The sequence below is a fragment of the Rattus norvegicus genome, chromosome 1, assembly GCF_021556685.1.
Source record: "Rattus norvegicus strain SHRSP/BbbUtx chromosome 1, alternate assembly SHRSP_T2T, whole genome shotgun sequence".
NCBI classification, from domain to species: Eukaryota; Metazoa; Chordata; class Mammalia; order Rodentia; family Muridae; genus Rattus; species Rattus norvegicus.
In genome coordinates, this window is record NC_141534.1 from 134,234,943 (window position 1) to 134,257,525 (window position 22,583).

At 46.1% G+C, this 22,583-nt stretch overlaps 1 protein-coding gene and 1 long non-coding RNA gene across 4 annotated transcripts in view; one reads left to right on the top strand and one right to left on the bottom strand.

Moving 5' to 3' along the window:
* The window catches only part of Igf1r (insulin-like growth factor 1 receptor), a 294,388-nt gene that overhangs the window by 108,075 nt on the left and 163,730 nt on the right, over window positions 1–22,583 (top strand).
* Window positions 719–7,495, bottom strand: LOC148007713 (uncharacterized). The gene is made up of 2 exons (XR_015647051.1): window positions 7,243–7,495; window positions 719–2,354 (listed from the first exon to the last, which is right to left on the bottom strand). It is a non-coding gene; the product is annotated as an uncharacterized LOC148007713 (long non-coding RNA).

Below are 22,583 nucleotides of genomic sequence, written 5' to 3' on the forward strand. Positions count from 1 at the left end.
AATGCTTAGAATCGCTCTCTCTCCCCTGGCTGGATAGCACCATAATGAATTGTGACGCAGCTCACTCCTTATGGATGCATGGAGACTCATAGGGGAATGTCAGATTACAGAAGCCCTTCTCACACTAATGTGCTCATCTATTGCAAGTACTACCGAGCTGGATTTTTAAAATTATTCCTGGTCATCTGGGTAGCCGAGAGAAATTAGAAATTGTATGTAGTATTTCCCCTCACTCCCTGGCTTCTGTACTCCATGCATGTTGTTGTTGTACTTGAGTTTTTTCATGTTTCAGATGTATTTCAATGGTTCATGCGTATATTCCCATCCAGACAATGTTGGGGGCTGGGCAAACACCTGCCCTACTAAAAGACGACAAACAAGGACTGCTATTTTCTGGGAAGTTCAACTTTGTGAAAGTCTGCCTAGGTAAAGAAGATCAAGGCCTCTGATCATAAGAGACAAGTCAGTTCTCTAAGTCAAAGGAAAATAAGCTGACATATACATTGCCTACTTCTCTAATTAAAATGACAGCCCAAGCAAGCAGCATGTGGAAATTTGACACTCGGATCAACTTGCAGTATCCTATAAGCCGTGAGATCCTAGAAGGGTATAGATCAACACTTTCTTTTGCACGTAGTACTGAAAGATCCCACGCAGAGAGACCCTTACTCAAGTCTTGGGAAATCGCGGACCCCAGACACAGAGAGACCATTTTGGATGTAATAAGCAAAGGCGAGGTTTATTACGGAGACCTATTACAGAGATCTCCGGGCCGACACATATCCCACGCAGGAGACAGAGGTGTCGACCCCGAGAGGCTGGGAAAAAGAGTATTTAAAGGCAGAGGCTGTGAGCACCAGGGGATGGGGGATGTCAAAGGGGAATGCACCACAAGTTACAGGATTGTTTTATGGCTCCAGGAGATAAGGGGACGCCAGAAGGTTTTATGGCCCCCTGGTTCCTGGAACAGAGCTACTAAATCAGGAGAAGGGTAGGGTCTTCAGGTCCTCATTATTTTTAAACGTTTGTCAAAACTGATGGAGCATTTGTATTTGAAACACCTCTGGTTAGGCTTGGGCTGCCCGGTTTCCTGGAATGCTCTCTGTAGGACACAATGGCTGAAAAGCACAAGTAGGGGCTTATCAGGGTCTGGAGGATGGCCCTGAGTGAGCTGGGGGGAGATGTCTTCCTGCCAGACGTCCCATGAATCAGTCCCATTAACTCAGGCTGGTTCCTGTATTCTTTTTCTTTATGGCTTGTCAGTCCTGCCTGAACAGTGTTTCCTGTGCTCCTTTATCTTTATGGCCTGCTAGTCTTGGCGGCAGGGCTTAGCCCTGAGTTTGTGGCTTTTGGGGCTAACTCTTTTTAATTTTATATTTTTAAACCTAGAATTTGTATAATTTTCTTTTCATTCCCGTCTTCTCCTATTAAATAATTCTAATCTTAGAATTTTGATATCAAGTCTTATTTGGTCTCACCAGTTGTCCTAACTGACTGGTACTGTTGTCTCACAACCATCAACCGCATAGCACCCACTCAATTTTTAACAAAAGCAATTAACCTGTTTGTCACGCAGGAGCCAAAAACTAAAACCAAGAAAATTATTAATAATGGTCCAGCTGTAGCAGAGTGTAGGGTAGTCATCCAGGGAGATCTACTAAACTAGCTCTCGAACCATCTCTTGTGTGTTTTTCTGTCTGTCTTTGTCTAACCTTTTTTTAAGTTTATTTATGGAGTCTTTAATTACTCCTGAATGGTCTGTATAGAAGCAACATTTTTTTTAGTGTAGCACACAGGCTCCTTCTTTAAGGAATATCAGGTCTAATCTTTTTTTATTTTGAAGGACTACCTCTGAGAGGGAGGTTAGGTATTCTTGGAGGTCAGCTAAAAAGTCTTTAGCATCAGGATTCTATCTGGACACTATCTAAACCTATACACCAAGGTCATGACTGTCTTTCAGAACTTCTAAACTTATATAGGTTGTGATCCCTGAGGCACAGTCCCAAGAAGTGTTAGGAGTATTAACATATGTAATGTTACATCATTTGTAATAGAAATCAAGCCTATCCCCACACCTATCTCGATGGAACCCAGGACAAACATGACTGAATTTCCCTCTAGGTCCCAGCTCTCAGCCCTAACAGCTAGTACACGGCTGGTGAGGGCTGAGAATTGACGGCTGTCAGGGTGGTCAGCAGCACCAGGTACGGTCCTTTCCAGCGAGGCTCGAGTGTCTGGGCTCAGTGTAGCTGTTTCCGACCTGGAACTGATGGGATGTCTCAGGGGTCTCCGGGGCATAGGCTGCTGTCAGCTGTGAGCAGATTTCTTTCTGTATCACCTGTAGGTCTTTTAGCCTGGCACACAAATCATTATTACTATGGCACTATGACATGTTGGTTCAGTAACATCATCTAATACAGTCAGGGGAGCTGAGGCCCCATATAAGATCTTAAAGGGGGTAAGGCTGAATCTGGAAGGGGTATTTCTTGCTCTGAAGAGAGCAAGAGGGAAGGAGTGTCACCCAGTCTGTGCCAGTCTCCATGGTCAATTTGTTTAGGGTCTCTTTTAGAGTTCTGTTTATTTATTCTACCTGTCTTGAACTTTGAGGTCTGTAAATACAATGTAATTTCTAATCGACCTCTAAATACTTGGCCACACCCTGGCTTACCTTGGCAACGAAAGTAGGACCGTTGTCTGACCAGATTACCTTGGGCATTCCAGACCTGGGGAAGATTTCTTTCAGTATCTTCTTGATGATTGTAGAGGCCGTCTCTCGTTTGGTGAGGAAAGCTTCTATCTATTCCTGAAAAAGTATCTACAAGCACTAGGAGATACTTGTGATTATATTTTTCTGGTTTTATCTCAGTGAAGTTTACTTCAACTTTTCGTTAAACTCTCTAGGTCTCTTTGTCCTGTTTGTTTGTTAAGCATTTGTTTACTGACGTATCTTATACTTTTTACTGTCTCTCTTGGCTAAAATCTTAAAGTCTATTATATATATCTTAACTACTTGGACAAACTTTTTATCTCCTAAATGAGTCCATTTCTTAATTTGGCAAAGTGAGTCTTTTGTTTGTTCTTTGGGGGGGGTACAGCTTTCTCCCCAAGTGTGTCATTGTCTTTTTATCTTTTAAACAACTTGGGCCTTTTCTTCTGTTGTACATTCTAAGTGAGGCCATCCCTTAGTCTAATCCTAGTTCTCAGTGGCTGTCTCTTGCAGGCCTGTAACCAGGATAGGCTCCTGTATAGCCATTTCCCGAGCCACTTTATCTGTTTTGTCACTGCCCCATGTCACTGAATCTCTTCCCTCCTGTTTTCCTGGGCAATGAATAGTACTCACAGTTGTTGGCTTCATCCGGGCATCCAAGAGATGGCAAAGGCATCTGTGGCGCTGATGTGCTGGGGGGGGTAGAGGTTCAGCCATTCTAGATGACATTGTGTTGTCCACCATGGCAGCACCCACTTGTCTCTGACCTTCATTCATGAAGAGAACTGTTCCCATCTGTGGACAAGGTCCTCGGCTTTCAGCAGGGGTCAATCAGCCAGTCGCAGAGGTCTTTCCTCCACCCATGTGCTTCTGTCAGTGTTTGACACTCGTGCTGTGGTGGCTCCAGGTCCGGATTGGGCAGCAAGGTGACCAGATTGTCCCCAACCGGTGGAGAATCTAGTCCATGGCAGCTGACCAGTGGTCCCATCTTTGGACACTCTATCAGCCACTCTATCACAGTTTAAGTCCTGGATTGGGTGATAATTGTTAGTGCCCGGCTGGCAGGAACGGTGTGTTTCAGGCAGAAAAGCACTAAGCCATTCAACTCCCAGCATCAGTTACTGGTGTACTGAGACAGGTCTTAAGCTCCACATACACAGTCTATAGATATGTATACACATGGCCTCATCCAGCCATTTTAGCCCACGCAAGCCAATTTGGAGAGCAATTTTCTCATGAGCAAGGGATAGGGGCAGTCAGGGATGACCATGAATTAGTGGGTGGGTTACCCGGCCCACGCCAAGGTCTACTGTTCTTCGGGCAGTCCATAAGTATTGTTCGTTGCCAGTAGCTCCTTGCACTCAAGGTCTTTGGATATTGGCCCACTGGGGGGCATAGGAGCACAGAGCATTGGGTCCCTGTCCAGCACTCTAGGACCAAGAAGCTCTCCAGTGGCCCCTCTTGTTCTTTCTTGGGCAGTCCCTGACCCAGTGTCCTTTTTCTTTGTATTAGGCACACTGATCTTTAGCCAGGAATTCTCTTCTGTTGTCAGGTACTATCTTCCTAGGTTCCCTAACTACTGTGGCCAGTATATGTTCCTCTCTCATCTTTTATCTCTCTTTATCTCTCTAACTTTTTCTTTTTTTTTGTCTCTCTTTTTCTCTAGCTTTCTGTTCTTTTTACCTCTTTCTCTGTAACGTGTACTAACTCTCAGCAACTTAACCCTTTAAATTTCTGTAACATTCTCTTTATATCCTTTCCTTATCTTAGCCAGATTGGTGGGGCACTTTCCAGCCCCTCAGAGACCCACCCTTGGAGTCTGGCGGCAGACCTGGAGCACTCCCTACCTTTAGGCGTTTGAAAAGAGCAGGCAGAAGTGAGGGCCTTCCATCCATCTCTGGAACACTTTTTCTGGCCTCTAGTAGGATTCTGTCTTTCCTTGTTGGTAAAGAAGACCTGTAACAGTTACTAACAAGCATCTCAAATGGGATAGTGAGAAAACAAGGGAATCTTGAGAATAGAGGTCCACTGAAGAGGGCAAATAGCATTTAGTCACACAGCTAAGCCAGGAGGCTTTCTTGGGACAAAAAGACCTTGTGTCTGTGAAACAGAAAAGTGAGCAGAGGGGCAGTCTATCTGTTACCGGTTGTCTCTCTGGACTTAGATTTTCCCTTAAGGAGTACCTTCCTTTAGTGCCAGCTCAGTGGCTTTATCACTCAAGAGACCCATCCTCTAAATGGCACTAGGCTTTCAGTAACAACTAATAATAAAAGGATGGAGAGACGATAGAACCTGAGTGTTAGATACTAAGCAGCTGACAAAAGAATTGTAACCAGTTCACCTGGGGCTTCTTGTCTCTTATATCTAATAAAGAGATTGTTAATACTATAGTACCAACCTTTAATAAAAAAAACTATAGCTCTCTCCATGTCTCTGAATATCAGGACTGTAGTAGTAGTCCTTTACCAAACTGTCTCAGTGGGCTAAGGGCCCATGGAAACGAAAACATTAATCCTGACCTCGGCCACAGCCAAAGCCTGAATTCTAAATTCAAAGTGGCAAAACAAAACAAAGTTCTTTACAGTTTGTTGTAGATTCTTTGAAACTATTTTAGGGGCTTCTCTGCCCCCCAACCTGGGACATTTCTACCACAGGGGCAGGAACTGGCTGCTGTGGGGATAGGATCAAAGGCATTCTCCATGCTAATGATGACCAGTGAGAAAAGTAATTTAATGCTGGAGACTGGCTCCTCTCTTGGAATAGGGCCAGCAGATAAGGCAGGCTCCTTAAAGAACTTCTCTTAATGAGCACCCTCTTTCTGTGAGCAAGAGTTGAAGGTCTGGTCACTAAAAGCAGAAATTCCTTTCTTGTTCTTGTTTTCTTAGAGTCCTCCCCCACCTCACTCTCAGCCTTTTTAGATCATTCTTCCTGTAGCATTTCTAACACAGCCTGTCCCTTTTTTATATCCTGTTGACAGCATTTCTGATCTTTTAGGCAGCTACGCACTAAGTGTCATACCGGCTGAAACTCCACCTTTAAGATTCTTGCTCTCAAGCAAAATTTAAATCTTTTTTTTAGCTTATCTCAGCTGTCCATCGTGAGATTCCCAGAGATCGCGAACCAAGGTGTAGTAATTCACTAAGAAATCTCTCTATAGTGTTTCTTTTTACCTTAAGCCTTTTTCTTTTAAACAGCTCCTGAAGAGCCAGAAAAATTGGGTGAGACTTGAGAAGTCCCCATGCTCGCTGTAGCAGCTCCGCAGCTAATTTCGCTCCCCCCTACTGTGTGTTGCGAGCACAAGCACAGATAAAACACTATGTTTTAAAAAATTAACGTTGGCTATCAACCAACACACCGCCACTAGAGCGGGGTCCATAAAATTAAGTTTCTTACTCACTATACTTGTTTCATACCGGAGGCCTAATCTGGGGAACTTTTTTATTTACGAGCAGTTTTGTCCTAAAGGTTTTTGTTAATGTCTGTTTACACAACTGTTAACAGCAGCTAGGCTGATCAAGGGGAGTAAAGGGAGGGGCCTCTCTCCTTGGGGAGGAGGCTCAGGAGAGAAAGACAAAACTCCTTGGCAGAAAACAATTTTTCTCAAGCAAATTATTTTTAACTCTTAACTTAAGCACCAAGAGGACCAAGTAAAACTCTATGACGAACAAAGCAAACAGTTTCATGATTTCAAACACAGTCATCAGTCCAAGATTTTAAACACAGTCGTCAGTCCAAATTCAAACACAGTCGTCAGTCCAAAATTCAAAAACGAAACAAAAGCCAAAAAGACACTCGACAATACCACAGAAAACAAGCCAGACAAACAATATCAAGACAAAGCATCTTATAACCAACTTTCACAGATGCCTGGTACCTTCAGTACGTGGCCCAAACTGCAGCTTAACCTTAGCTGCTTTTGGGATGAGATGGACCATCTGATTCCACCTCCCAACAGGATTCCAGAGTGTCCTCTTGTCCTAACGACTAAGCACACTTGTCCGTGCCTATATTTAAATAGGCAGCCGAACTCGACCTCTGACGGAGTGGGATTCCTCGTCCACTCCCGCCTAGGTAAAAGGAGCATTCCATCTCCTTTGTTCCAGAAAACCAGAGTCAGGTCCTCCTGACTGTCCATAGCCGGGCTCTCCCGACTGTTCTCCGCCCGTGGAACGTCTTCCAGGGGCTGCAGCCTTGCGGGCCCGGGGCGTCCCCCCTTCCGCAGCCAGAGGGTCCTCACGAACCACAAAGGCAGCTGCACTGAGTGGGGATACACATCCACTCTCCTAGAACAGGGCAGGAACACACATCCACCCTCCTAGCACAGGGCAGGAATACACATCCACCCTCTCAGCACAAGGCAGGAACACACATCTGCCCTCTTACCACAGGGCAGGAATACCCATCTGCCCTCTTAACACTGACCAGTACTAAGACACACATATATACACACACGGCGGAACCAAAACAGAGACAGACACAGACTGACAATTGCGGCGCCGCTCACACAGAAACACTCAGACAAACATCCAACTCACCTCCAAGGGGTCTTCGGAGTCTGGGGTGGTCGCGAAGATCCCGGACGAGCCCCCATAAATATGAAAGATCCCACGCAGAGAGACCCTTACTCAAGTCTTGGGAAATCGCGGACCCCAGACACAGAGAGACCATTTTGGATGTAATAAGCAAAGGCGAGGTTTATTACGGAGACCTATTACAGAGATCTCCGGGCCGACACATATCCCACGCAGGAGACAGAGGTGTCGACCCCGAGAGGCTGGGAAAAAGAGTATTTAAAGGCAGAGGCTGTGAGCACCAGGGGATGGGGGATGTCAAAGGGGAATGCACCACAAGTTACAGGATTGTTTTATGGCTCCAGGAGATAAGGGGACGCCAGAAGGTTTTATGGCCCCCTGGTTCCTGGAACAGAGCTACTAAATCAGGAGAAGGGTAGGGTCTTCAGGTCCTCATTATTTTTAAACGTTTGTCAAAACTGATGGAGCATTTGTATTTGAAACACCTCTGGTTAGGCTTGGGCTGCCCGGTTTCCTGGAATGCTCTCTGTAGGACACAATGGCTGAAAAGCACAAGTAGGGGCTTATCAGGGTCTGGAGGATGGCCCTGAGTGAGCTGGGGGGAGATGTCTTCCTGCCAGACGTCCCATGAATCAGTCCCATTAACTCAGGCTGGTTCCTGTATTCTTTTTCTTTATGGCTTGTCAGTCCTGCCTGAACAGTGTTTCCTGTGCTCCTTTATCTTTATGGCCTGCTAGTCTTGGCGGCAGGGCTTAGCCCTGAGTTTGTGGCTTTTGGGGCTAACTCTTTTTAATTTTATATTTTTAAACCTAGAATTTGTATAATTTTCTTTTCAGTACCTACACCTTTTTGTCTGAGGACCCCTGTACCTGTGGTGTGCAGCAGGACACCACATTAAGCCAAAGGTGATGTGATCTCATCAGAGCTTCCCTCTCCCCAAAAGACATGCTGTACCCCCAGCAGTTTCTGGCCACAGTTCACAGTCCAGCCAGGAAGATCTGTAGAACGTTGGTGGCTCCAAGAAGAAAGCATACTCCTTGATTATGGCTAGAGCAGAGGCTAGGGTTGAAATGGGTATCTGAAGCCATTAGGTGATCAGGAGGGGAAGTCAGCCCTGTGATTGTCACAGTGGGGAGTGGGGCAGACTGGAGTCACTGGTCACCAGAGTAGAGGCCCAGAAACCAGTCCAGTTTTGGGGTTGTGTTTTGTTTTCCTCGGTTTCAGTCAGTAAATCCTCAATATCGTATAGCTTGACTCAGTCAGGCTGACTTTTGATCAGTCTCAGGAGGGCTAAAGAATTTGGCAGTCAATGGATGGATATCATGCTCATCCTCCCGCGGAGAAGAGAGGGTCTCACATGGGGAGCAGTGTCCACTGAAGCTTCCAGGGTTCTTCTTCAGCCTCTCCAGGTCCACTGTGTGCTGCCTGTTTACAACTTCGAAGTGCCTTTTCAGTCTGTCTGGCAACTGCACCTGGGATTCAGGTTATACTCTCAGGTTCCACTGGCCCAAATTTGGGGCCAGAACAAAAGACAGAGATTGAAAATTGGGACTACCTTCAAAGATGTCGTCATCTGTCACAGAAGAATCATAACATCTCTGTTTCCGGTTGTAAAAATTGCAACACTTGACCAGCAGGTTGGGATTTTATATCTAAAATCCAGACTATTATTCAGCTGTAAAAATGACGGAAATTCTGGCACATGTTCTATGTGGATGGACCTTCTGGCCATTATGCAAATGAAATAGCCAGTCACCCACAGGCACATCCAGTGGTTTCACTAGGGCAGAGCCAGCAGCTGCAGAATGGTGACTGCCGGTGTTTGAGGAAGTCAGGCAGTGCAATGTTGAGTTTCCGCAAGTTGTAAAGGTAGATGGTGGTGGTGATACCCACACACAGAGTGAACATTATTAACACTGCTCACTTCATATCTAAAGTGATTGACCCTGTGTTGCTGCATTTTAGCACAACTAAAATGGGTAGATGTCAAAAGGAGAGAACATGGTAGCATTCAGCTGGCTGTTGTCTGTTAGATCGGGGAAGCAGGGCTGGGATCTCCATGGCCCACTTCACCCACGCCAGCTGAGCCGCCCGGGCCTAAGTTGTGACTCCACCTGGGCATGAGTGAGAGATAGAGAGCACCACCTGCTTCCGTCCCAGCCTCAGCCCTCTACAGGAACCTCTCTGGTGATTTATGCCAGGCTTTTCCTGGTGCCAGCCCTAGCTGGGTGATTCCCACATACACACCTGACTTAGGCCAGGTTTCCGCAGGAGGCCTCCCTCTCCTTGCTTCCCCCTCGGTGCCCTCAAGCCCTGCCTGATTTGTTTGCACAGTGCTATAGTGACAGAATGTAACAGATCTAAACTTGTTTTCACATTATGATCACTCCAGGGGTGTTTTCAGTGCCAAGGTTGGGCTGGCTCCCTCCCTCTCAGATGGACTGAATCACCCTTTCTGGGGGTGGGACGAGGCATGAGTATCTGGAAAGCTGGTAAGGACCTTCTGCAAGCAGGTGTGGAGATCAGGGCGCACAGTGCATTGTTCTTTCGTCTTGGCCTGGGCTACCTACCACTGCCACTATGGTTATGTCTCCTTCTGAGGGCCCTAAAACTGTACGTGCAGTAGAAGCTCTTAGGGGAGGCATGTTTGGTTGGTCTAATATAGGAAAGCCTAAAACAGCACCGGCTTAGTGATCAAGGGGAGCCACTGGGATGCTGGCATGGAGCTGATGCTGTGGGGCTTCCATTTAGAGTCCCTGGAGACTTGCTCAGGGTCACCAGACTAGGTCCCAGCCCTAAGCTTTGGGTGAGCCTGAAGGACCGAAACCCTCTAGTACCCCTGCTGCCCTGCAGATACACCCGGAGAGCCACTACCCCGTTGAACATCCTAGTGCCCATCAGGGAGCCGTGAGCCAGGAGGAAGAGGACGGATAGTTGAAAGAGTGCTTGCTTAAGCACAGTGCCAAGCCGGTGCCAAGTACTAGGCCGTCTTTCTGCCTTTAATCATACAGAGACTTTTTAAATCACATGTAATTGCACACCCTTTAGGCAGCTTTTGACTGGCTCTGGCTTTCTCTTTAGATGATTTACCCTTAAACTCCTAGAAGGAGAGAGCTGGTGGGCAAGAGAGGTTTCTTTGTGTGTGTGTGTGTGTGTGTGTGTGTGTGTGTGTGTGTGTGTGTGAGAGAGAGAGAGAGAGAGAGAGAGAGAGAGAGAGAAAGAGAGAAGTTTGTAGTAGAGTTGTGTTTATGTAATATTCCACATTCCATAGTGCCTTTAAAAGCCACATACCCAGCCTGTGCTTGAGCCTATAGCTGTCAAAGAGCACACGTATGTGTTCGAATCTCCACTATCACTTAACCATTGGCGTCTCCCTCACCTGTACTTGTCTAATGCCGTGTGTACAATGTATGTCCGTGTGTAATGATGTGGTCTGCCTTAATAATGATTTTCAAGCAGCTGCGTAGCCTGCACTGTGTCAGTCAGCTGATGAACCTAATAGGCAAGCATCTTAAGCCATCACGCCCTAGACTGGTCTTCCTCCCGGGGGAGAGCCTGGTTGGTGCTCATGTCATTTCTGGTATGTGTCAAGCTGCCCGTTTCAGAGCTGGACACAGGTGCTTAGAGAAACTTCTCACCAAAGGGCTTCTGGGATTTCTAAGTTCCTGCTGTTTTTGTGACCTCCTGTGGTTTCTGGTTTCACAGAAGGCTTTGTTTCTCGGTTTTGTTGCTGCTTTCAGCCTTGCCCTATAATCACTGGGCGCCAGGGAGGGCTGCGGTCTCTTTCCCAGGGTGCTGTGCCAGCCCACGTGTGCCACCACAGCAGCAGGAGGGTGGGAGGGGGCCAGGAGGGGCCAATGTTCCAAAACACACGAAAGTGCCTATCAGGCCTTTGTTTGGGTTCTGAGCTTGCCCCAGAAGGGAGGCAGGCACTCCTTGGAGCTGCTCCCTCTGGTTTGTTTTAAATGGACCATTCCTTCCTTCATGTGACTCAAGCTTAAACGGACTGGGTAAATGTGCCTTACAAGGTTAAAAGTGGGTAACAATAAGGAGCTTTTCTCCTTTTTTTAGGGGGTAGGGTGTAGGTTGTGGGTGGACATGGCCTTTAGTATTCATGAACTTGATGCAGCCTGAGGATGACCTGAACTTCTGATCCTTCTGCTTCTCTCTCCTGAGTGCTGAGATCACAGGCAGGTGCCACTCAGCCCAGTTTATGTGTTGCTGGGATTTTAAACCCAGGTCTTCAGGCAGGCATCCTACCATCGAGGCTTATCAATAGCCCTATTGCAAACCCCAAGGAGGAGTGATACTTATTTTGAATTTAGTTTTCCTCGTTGGAAGACGGGAGGGAGTGAGCTCCCAGAGGCTTCAGAAAGAGATAGTTTAGGACATAGCCTTCTGTGTAGCCCACACAAGAGAGCCTTAGTGCCCCCTGCAGTGAGGTGTGATGGTGGCGAATGTCTAGGGTACAGGTGTGATGGAACAAGCAGCTCCTCCAGGCCATTGTAGCCGTGTGAATGAAGCCATGTGGGCAGTAGCCACACAGACCTGGGGCATTGGCAGTAAAACCCAGGCTGGAATCACAGTGCACAGGAAGGTGGACCCAGTGCACCTTGATGACTGATGGCGAGAACAGTATCTTAGTGGAAGGGAGAGAGCTCCGGTGTACACCAGGACTGCAAATGTCTACTCTGGGCCCAGAGAGAAGCAGCTTGGGAGCACCATGTACGTTTTCTGAGAAACAGCTGACAGCATTCTCTTGAGGCTCCGCATGTGGCCACATGTGAAGAGGCTGGTAGTCAGAAAACAAGAGAAAGGAAGTAGACTTTCCAATATGAATATGAATGAAACCAGATGCGACTGTTTTGTGTGCTCAGGCATGGACTGAGCACCTGATCCATGACGGCAACCAGTGCTACAGGGGCAGTGCAGAAACACGGTGAGAGCTGGTTCTGGACTAATCTCATAGAAAGAACCAGGAGCAGACATGGCTCTGGTAGCCACTGCTTAGTGGACCACCTGGTCAGTTTCACCCAAGAGAGACTGAAAGGGATAGAGAACTACAAGCCTTGCCCATCTGCCTGTGCCGGTGGCTTCTTTCCCACAATCCCTCTCTAAGCTGTAGACTTGTTTCACACTCACTTGTCCTTGTTCAGAAGTTGCCTGGCTACACATCCATTTTATAGATGAGAAAACTGAGACCCAGAGAGGAGCTGTGGTTCACTTGGTGTTCGTGTTGGCCATGTGATGTAGACACCCAGCTTGGCTAGGGGCTCATAGACTGTGACCTGTGGGTTCCTTGTTGAGGAGCAGGAAGATGGCCTTCTCCGAGGAAGAGGAGTGGACTGCTTTCTTTCTTCGAGTTGTCTTTGCCTGGCTTTCTGTCTCTGAGCAGTATCTTCCTTTGGCCCCATGACTGTGTGCCCTGTGGCGTGAGGACGTTAGCTTGGCCTGCTCCAGCTCACCTCTGCACTCCCACAGCTCTGGGCCTCCTTTCCAGGGGCCTCCATAGTGCCCTTCAAGTGTTGAGCCAGCGTGTCACATGCAGCAGATCTCTGGTAGCGACCTTTCTCTGTGCGACTGGTCTCGCCTCCTCGGAAGTTAGCATATCCATAGCTCCCCGTCTTTGACAAACAATGGAAAAACCCATTACCAGCCCCCAAACCAGCTGTCTGTCTTCTGATGAATAGACAGCAAACCCCGAAGAGCAGAAGAGTAGTTTCTCTTAAGTACTCTGGGAGTGCATAATACATTTTAAATGAGATTAAAAATTATGTATTATTCTTCCTAGCATCTCCGTCAGGTCATTGAGTATGAGAGCATTCGGTGCTGTGTGCTCAGTACGAGGTAGTAACATCTATTGAGCGTGCAGAACATCCACTTTGTTCAAGAACAATGTATTCAAGGTCAGTGTATTTTGGCTCCACGACAGACTTCTGGAAATTCCCAAGAGAAGAAGGTTTTTTCACCGCTTATGTAATCCAGCACAAGTGACTGTGTAGCAGCAACATCATGTAAATGACTTCTAAATGCAGTTGATTCTAAAATTTTGCTCTGAAAAGAGTGGCTTGGAGGGGATATTTTTGTTTGTTTGTTTGCTTGCTTTTGCTTTTGTTTTTGTTTTTGTTTTTCCTCCAAGTTCCTCCCAGAGTTTAAGGCAGGCTTTTTTTTTTCTTCTTCATTGAATTCCCTCAGGGATTATCTGTAAACACTAAGTATACACTGCCCCCTCTTTGGCAGGTAAGTATTGCTTCCCCCTCTGCACAGAGACGGAGCCTGGAGAAGTTGAGGGGAAATCCAGGTTGCCCTCCTAGTAGGTAGCAGTTCTGGGAAATTAGATCTCATCCGCCATAGGCTTTTCCGACTTGAGATACACATTTCAGATTCTTTGCTGGTGCGGATCCCCAGTTCGTCAGCACTGTTCCCTGCGCTCCCATTAGGCCATAGTGACGCATTAGCACTTGAGGAGAGCCAGTGTGTGAGAGAGGATATATATGCCTTCCGCAGGAGCCAGAGCATAAAACCATGTCTGTGTAGAAGTGGGGACAGGCCAAGCAGGCCAGAGCATCAGGATGGCGAGGTAGCGAAATGGACCCAAGCAACAGGAGATGAGCGAGGTGAGTTAAGGAGCAGCCGGGTTTTAATACCAGACTCCACGGGCAAGGTCTTTGTGGGCATCTGGACTTTCTATTCAGTGTGGACCTTATGGCTGTTAGAGGGTCCTATGTGGAAAGTTCAGGCTCTGTCATAACCTCAAACTTGACTTGTCCAATTAGCCAGGGACGAAGTCAGCCAGAATCTTTTTTCAGTCTGTGGTAGCAAGCATTCGTGTGCATTGAATATTCACACATCAGACACTTCTCCCAAGCGCTTTCCCATGTATTATCTCATTTAACGTTGCTCTGTAGCCAGAATCGATTGACGATGAGATTGCAAGGTGCCTGTGTAACCTCCTTGATAGAGCCCTCTTAAGCACCTTGAGTTTCATAATTTCCTATTTACAGACGAAATTAACATGCTAATTACAAATCATTCCCTACTGTTCACTCAGGCAAGTTAGCTCCTTAAGGATCTCCTTAAGGTTTAGATGGATAACTTAATTGAATTGCTTCATGTATTTAGAAGTGATAGAAGTGCATTTCTTTTTAATTATATAATCTACATACCAAAGAGTAAGTCTAACAGGAAAGGTGCAGGGCATCTTCACCTGAAATCTACAGTCTTGCCAAACAATACAGAAAGGGCTGGAAATACCATTCTCCCTAGCCAGCTGAAATAGCGCCCTGGTCATCTCTTTGCACATTGCTGTACAATTTCAAAACAATGCTAGCATTTGTTTAAGTAATTTTAAGGTTTTTGTCATGAAGCTGTCATGGCGAGAACGATATAGAATTTATTAGTGGTATTTTGCTTTGGCTCTTTGTTTTTTTGTTTTGTTTAAGACAGTCTTTTACATTGTAGTCCTGGCTAGCCTGGGACTCACTGGGTTGACAAGGTTATCCTGGATCAATCAAGAGGCTTGCCTGTCTGTGCCTCCCAAATGCTGGGATTAAAAACCTGCACCACCGCCAGGCCCAGAACTTTACAGTTTATTTTGAAGCAAAAGTAATGAGTGGCCAGGAAGTGAGTGGACTTAACCTGGTCACCTTTGCTAGCAGTAAAATGTCCTCACTCACTAGTTACAAATGCTACACCACAGGTCACCTCCAGCTCCACTGGAAGATTTATCTACGATTTATGCCGAATTCCCGAGGAGCGGGTGGAGACTGCGCTTCTGTGTGAAACTGGGTTTTCAGTTTTCATTTTAGACTTTGTTGTTGTTTACCACATGCTTTTTGCATAGTTATAACGAGTTAATCACAGTTCCCGTTTCTTGGTAAGTGAAGAGAGAATCAACAGATTGTAGGGCAAGTTTGCAAACCTGCCCCACCTACCGGGTTTCCTCTGTAGCAGCCTATGCATGTCTTGAGCTCGGGTGTAGAAGAGTGCTCTGTGTCCTCACCGTAGCTGCATTTCTCGAGGCACGTGACGCAGCATGTGGACCACACCAGGGTATTCCACGGTCAAGGAAAGTCCAGTTCTATGGGTTTCAGATGCTAACATACACTGGGCATCTTCACATGCACTCACCTACATAGTTCATAGTCAAGGGAAAGGCCAGTCAACCAAGGGAAAAGCTGATCGATCACTGCGTGTGTGTGTCTCAGGGGAGGTTGCTCCTTACAGATGATTTTGTTTCTGTTGGTATTTAATAACTTCATAAAAAGATTTTGCTCTAAGATAAGCAAAAGAAATGTATCTCAAATCTGACTGGGAGAGTCACATACACACACACACACACACACACACACACACACACACACACACAATATTCAGAGAGAGGGGGTAGGAGGGAGATAGATAGTTCTGAGCAAGGCATGGGGCTTGAGACCTAACATTAAACCCTTGAGATATTATCTGCTAGTGCAGAAGAGGAGACATCATCATTATAAGAACCAAACTAGGGTGACTGGAGAGTTGGTTCAGTGACTGACTGCTCTTCCAGAGGACCTGGATTCAATTCCCAGCACCCACATGGCAGCTAAACTGTCTGTAACTCTGGGATCTGACACCCTCACACAGACATACATGTAGGCAAAGCACCAATACATATAAAAATAAGTCTTTTTAAAAAGGGGGGTTGGGGATTTAGCTCAGTGGTAGAGCGCTTGCCTAGGAAGCACAAGGCCCTGGGTTCGGTCCCCAGCTCCGAAAAAAAGAACAAAAAAAAAAAAAAAAAAAGGAACCAAACTGTGGTTCTTACGCTACCTGTTCACTTCCTCAAAGCCCTTAATAGAGAAGGCCCTCCAACCTTCCCGAAGTTCATACCACTTTTCTGTCATTATGCTCTTTAAATAAAATGTCAGTCTATGTAAATATGTTGCCATTCTTTCTCCTAATGAATTCAAAATAGTGGAAATTTGGAGACATTTAATTCTTCAAGGGTCCAAGCTGGGGTATTACTGCTATAAATGGGGTCTACCCAACCCACCTAATTCTGGGTTTGACAACTGTCGGCAAACTGCCTCGTGCAGTTAAACTCACAAGCATAACTTTTCCAGAATTATAGACTCCCTAGTCCTAGATGTAGCTAGGAGTACCCTCATGTCACCGGGATCCTGAGGTAGTTGGTAAACCTCCCAAGCACCTCCAGAAAAGAGCCTAGCCAGCAAGCATGGCTGCATGCTACCTGCTTTTACCTGGCCCATGATTCCCAGCAGCAACAACCAGTACAAGTACAACCAAAAGCAAAGTAAAGGGGTTGAATCGGTGGGCTGCCGTCCTGCCACCTTTGTCCACACTGGTGTAGGAGACCACACCAGGCCTGTACCACAAGCCCTAAAGCGATCTCCTTGGGAGGGACGGGGAGGAGACAGGTGAGAGATTGGAACCTTCCAGAGCCTCACTTCAGAGCGGCCACACTGGTGCGAAAGGGCAGGTTCTGTGCTGCAGTGGTTCATTCTGACTTGAGCAAATAATTTTCCTATTGCTCTAAAGAGGTCTTTGAGAGATTTCAGCTTGCGAGTTGCTGATTCAGTCACTTTTTAAGAAGGGACAAAATTTAGTGTTCGATTTAGTTTAAAAAACTGAATCATGCATTTGAAATGAAAGGGAATAATTTTTCCTTTTCTTTTTTAAAAAAAAAAAAACTCAATTACATGGAAAGTACTACAACTTCAGTACAACTGATAGAAATGGAAGTTTGTGTCGGGTGGTGGTGGTGCACACTTAATCCCGGCACTTCAGAGGCAGAGGCAGGAGGAACTCTGTGAGTTGGAGAACCGGCCTGGTTTTCAGATGGGGTTTCAGAACAGCCAGGGATACACAGAGAAAATCCTGTCTTGGGAGAAATGAAAACAAAAAGTGATCTAAAGTTATGCGTTATGGTTTTATTTTAAAATAAAGAAGTGCATATATATCCTCTGCCTTCCTGAGTCTTTACTGCAGGTGATTCAGACAACACTGTCTGCGTAATAAGTGCCCAGAGCTTACATGCAGCTTCAGAGAGTCTCAGGATCCTTCTCAACCTTGCTCTGTATCTTTTCCAGCTTGATACTTTCCTTTGTCCTTCACCGCCAGACCACTCTGACTGGCGGGGCTATTTTTAACTATGTGATGCTAAGACAGAAGCAACTGTTGCAAGCCCCAAATTAAGTGTTTATGTTAGGTTACAAACAAGCCTTCAATAGGGATGCCTTGGGTGGGCTTGCTTTGATTTGCAAGGAGTCCTGTCAGAATTTAGCTCACTAATCGGCTTAGAAATGTGTTTGTGCCAGTAACTCTGATGACATATTTTGATTTTTTTTAGTTTATTGTTTTGTTTTCAATATATGTGTGTGTGTGTGTGTGTGTGTGTGTGTGTGTATGTGTATCCCTAAACTGCTATGACTAAAATAGCAACTTTTGCTAAGAATGCATTTTAACTTAAAGATGGGGTTTCTACATAGACACTTGAGCTAAGCACCCCTCCCCCAAGCTGTGACTTCCGATGAAGTGGTAGTGCACAGGCAGTACATGTCCTGCAACCAAGGCAGTGTGGTTTGCAAGAAGCCATCTGCCTAGCCTACTAGAAGACATGAAGTTAATTTACCTGCTGGGTTTTTTTTGAAATGTCCATTAAAAAGAAAACCCCCTTCATTCCTGAGAGACTATAGAGTCACAGACTCTCAGGCAGTTACAAGAAGTAATAGTATCCCGTGCTGTATCCCCTCCTCCCCCCAGAACTTTCCCGAAATGTAGTGCAGTTTGGCAAACAGAAAATTGCTGTTGCTACATCAGGTAACATCCAGTGTGTGGGTCTCTGTCTACTAACGTATTATCCTCCTTACACAAACCTCCTTACCCAAGGTCACAAAGAATCAGTTCTCCCTCTCAAAGGGGTATCAGTTTAAGGCCATTTTATAATAATTGTTCCTTTTAAACATCCCATAGTTTACCTATCTACCCCTCTCTGTTCAGATTTTGACAAATGTAAGTAACCTTTCTTTTCTTTGGGAGAAGTGTCTAGAAGTTTAATTTCTGTTTTATAGAATAGTGGCTGCGTGTTTATTTGTAAAGACACCCAAACAGTCCAGAGTAGCTGTGCCATTTTATTATCTACTCTTCTCGGGGAAGTCTGAGTGCCCAGGGGGTCTCCTTACTTCCTTCTCTGTGCCCCTGTGTGTGTGTGTGTGTGTGTGTGTGTGTGTGTGTGTGTGTGTTGATGTGGAGTGATATCTCATTGTGGTTTTAATTTGCATTTCCCTGGTGGCTAATGATGTCAGACACCTTCTCCTGTGTTTGTTTCCTGTTTATGTACCCTCCTCTTTAGTGAGGCATCTGTTCGTCTTTTGCTCTAATTAGATTGTTTATTTTGTAATGTTGAGTTTTCAGAGTTCTTTATAGATTCCAGACTCTAGCTCTTTGTCAGATACGTGGTTTGTAAATATTTTCTCCCAGTCTGTGCTTTATCATTTTTCTTAACAGCCTTTCACCGAGCAAATTTTCTTAAGTCTGTGAAAGCCTGGTGGCCTGTATTTTTTTTTTTTTCCTTTTGAGTTCTGGTCTCCTATAGCCTAAACCAGGAACTCTGTTCCTAGTGATAGATTCCAGGGATCCATCCCCCTGCCTCCAAGCCCCTGCTAGCTTTACTGTTTGATGGCTTATGTTGGATTTTTTTAACTGTATGAACCGTTTTGAGTCCATTGTTTTCAAATAAAGTATGAGAGTAAGGTGGGGGTAGGTTCCTCCCAGGTTGGGATTCATTCCTCCCCACCCCTGGGAGCGCCGTCTGTACCCCAGACTGCTCTTTCCACATTGGGTTGAGCTTGAGCCTTGTCACCTCTCAGTCACATGCTGAACTGGCCTTGCTCCAGTCCCTCTGTGCTGTTGCATTGGTGTGTGGCTCATTTCCCTGTCCGCATCGCATAGTTTTACATGGTGTTATCGCATCCTAAATTTCGAAGTCAGGGGACCCTATCGCAGTTCTTTCTGTTGCTAACTGTGTCACCATCACCTCCTCTATACTGAATACAGTCTTGCCAGGATTTTACTAGGAAGTGCAGCATACCTCTAGACAGACACACAGACATCACCGGTTAGAAGTCATACTTAGTTTCTCTCTTCACCTTGTGTGGTTCCTTTGACCTAGGGTTTCACACTGAACTTAAGGGGACCGAATCAGCTAGACCAGTGAGCTCCCAGGATTTACATGACACTGTCCATCTTTTTTTTTTTCTCTCTTTTCTTTTTTTCGGAGCTGGGGACCGAACCCAGGGCCTTGCGCTTGCTAGGCAAGCGCTCTACCACTGAGCTAAATCCCCAACCCCCCACCTTTTTTTAGTGGGTACTGGGGGATCTGAATTCAGGTCCTCTTGGTTTTGTGACAGGTACTTTACCAGTGAACCACCTCCTCCCCCCTCACAGGCCTTAAGGTGGTTTTTTTTTGTTGTTGTTGTTTTTGTTCTTTGGTTTTTTTTGGGGGGGGGACACTTTGTAGTAAAGCAGAAAGGCAGGAACACATTCAGGTGCGTTTGTCTATGCGTTTGGAAGACGGCAAGCTTATAAATGGGGGAACAGTTCCCAGTTCTGGTAGTTTATAATTATAACCTCAAAATTCAGTTTTGCAGCCGAACTTTTCACTTGATTGGTTGGTGTCTCATAGTAATTAACCCTCCAACTCATGAGAATGACTTATTGTTACAAGGAATAGAACCTAATTTTCTTAATGTACAGAGTGTTTTTAGAAGTAACACCGTGCATATCTAATTTGTACCAGGAATTGATTGTACCAGACAGGTACTTGAAGTTCTCGTGAGTTTGATTCTTTATCCCCCTTTCCTGTCAACTGTCACAGTTCCTGCTCCCTCATAACGGTGGAAGCGTTTGCCAGTGCTCCAGATTTGAGGACGTGAAATAATAATTAGTAGAAAATAGTCACCGGCTTCAGTGTTAAGTCATCAGAGTTCCGTTTCAGAGTTTACGGTGATATGTAAGAGGGTGGAGGCCTTTACTTTTCACGACTGTTCAAAGGAGGTGGTGTCAGTCAGTACCCAGGGCATGGACACTGGAATCCAATGGACTGTGGCTTTGAGTCGTTCTGTGGAGCTTGTCCTGAGCATCTGTCAGTACTGTGGGGATAAATAGGATCCCCCCGGGAGGTGTTTTTGAATTTTTTATTCGATAACTCGAGCACATTGTTGTTATTATGTCATTCATAATCATAGGTAGTGGCCCGTAATACTTTCCCTCTGAATCTCCCCTGGACCCCATCTGTAGTTCAGACATTCAGCCGTTCAGGCAAAGCAACGCACAAGGTCTGACCAAGAAAGGTACCACCAGTAATCATCGTAGATCTAGAGAGTTCGTACTGGGTTTCCTTAAACCAACTATACCTACACAGCCTTCATGTGGAGCTTGGCATAGAGGCTGGGGCTCTTGGCCTTGCTTTCTGATCTACTCAGGGATGGTTGGTCTTTTCAGTGGTCAGCCACACAGCCCTCCCCTTTCCCTGCAGACCCTTTCCTGTGTCCCCTCCATTCCCCCATCTCCCGTTTTCTTCCGGTGTTCAGTCTCTGGATATATAGTTTCAGCAAATATAGCCACCTAAACCCAGAGTCTACAGATAAAGAGTTCTCTTTCCACTCAGGTTGACCTCCATGGAGGCCTTGACGCCAAGCCTTTAGGACCAGCATGTGTTTGAACCTTGGACGTTAAGAATAATGTGGGGAGAACCTGCATTCCTTGGTTCATTTAACTGAACTGATGAAAAAAATTACCACTGTTGGAGATGGTCATTGCTTGGTACTCTAACTGTTAACCACCAAGTTAAAAATTATTTTGAATGAGATGTCTCATCCAGTTGCGAGGGAACCGTTGCGGAGCCGCCTGTGATCTTTCCAGGTCAGCGAGAGAGTCACTTCATGTTCCTTTGTGTGCCTGAGGACATGCAGATGTATCAGCAGTCACAAGCCCCTCCTGGGCACTCCACGTGCTCTTCGTTCGGAACCTGGGAACATAAGTGTTCTCCACACTTCCTGAGCAGGAAACCCCTCCATGCCTTTTACCTTGAATCCAGAGGAAAGTCCAGTTTTGCATGTATTTTCTTCCTTCACCCGGCTCGTTTGGAATTGCTCTGGGAGGACATTGTCACCAGATAGCAGAACAGGTGCCTGTGGCTTCGGAGAGCCTCCCAAGATGTAAATGCTCACTCTCCTGTTGCAGCTCTAACCAAGGACAGACGTGCCCAGCCTCTCACCCACTTGAGGATCTCTTGGAGGCTGGGCTGAGGATTGAAACGGCACTATTTCTGTTCCCCTGAGCCCTCAATGCAGTGTAAACACCCACAGGAGCCTCCCGAGCCCATCAGCGTGAGACGAGCCTCCCTGGGACAAGGTTAGAACCAGAGTCCAGGAGTTGAGATGTGCTGAGGCCTCCCTCCTGGAGAGGAGTCCTGGTGTACGGGCAGTTTGTCCTTTTCTAATTCATGACACTTTCTGGACTACAGAACAGAATAGTCAGCCCTTGCCAGCCCGCCTTTCTATATTAGGGACTTGGCTACAAAGTGGCCCCGTTGCCTTCCTGAATAAAGTACGTTTATAAAACCACAGAAGCGATGCTTACAGACCCACACCACTTTGAAAGCACAAGTTAAGGCAAAAGGAACTGAGTAAAACTGTGACTCTCTCAGACTAATCTCTGGTGAGACGTCCCCTTTGCTGCACTTGACACGTGGGCCTGATGTATCCAGTTTTATAGGCAGATCATCCCACCCTGGGTAGATTTCTAACTAAAGCCAGTTCCACATTATCAACAGACGTGTCCTTCTGGAAGCCGTTGGCTTGGATACATGGTAGCTTTTTGGATGGATTTTGCCACCTCTGTTTATACATACACCTGGAAGCTGGTAGTTTCATTTGGAGGGGGTGAGGTGGGGTGGTTGACTGGGGTGGGGAGGCAGACAGAAATGTGTTTGTGATTCTCAAGACTACTTTGTCCCTCAGACAAAGATAGCAGATTGGGAGCAGATTGCCTCTGGAGCCCCTAGTCATAGTCCAGTGGTCCATGGGAACTTTGTTCTTTTTGGTAGCCAGAGTAGAGCACTTACTTAAGTAAATTAATAATGTCCATCAGTCTGTATGTACGCCGTGCTGTATTGAAGCGAGCCGAGGCAGGATTGAGTGCTTGAGACTCACTCCAAGTGGCTGGATTTTAATCTGAAAGGATCAGATTTGTGCCCCTACCCAAAGGAAGGGGAAGACAAAGTCCTCATCATCCCGGGAGACATGGGGTGTTAGAAGAGGAGGTGCCCTGAGGGCAGAGCCAGG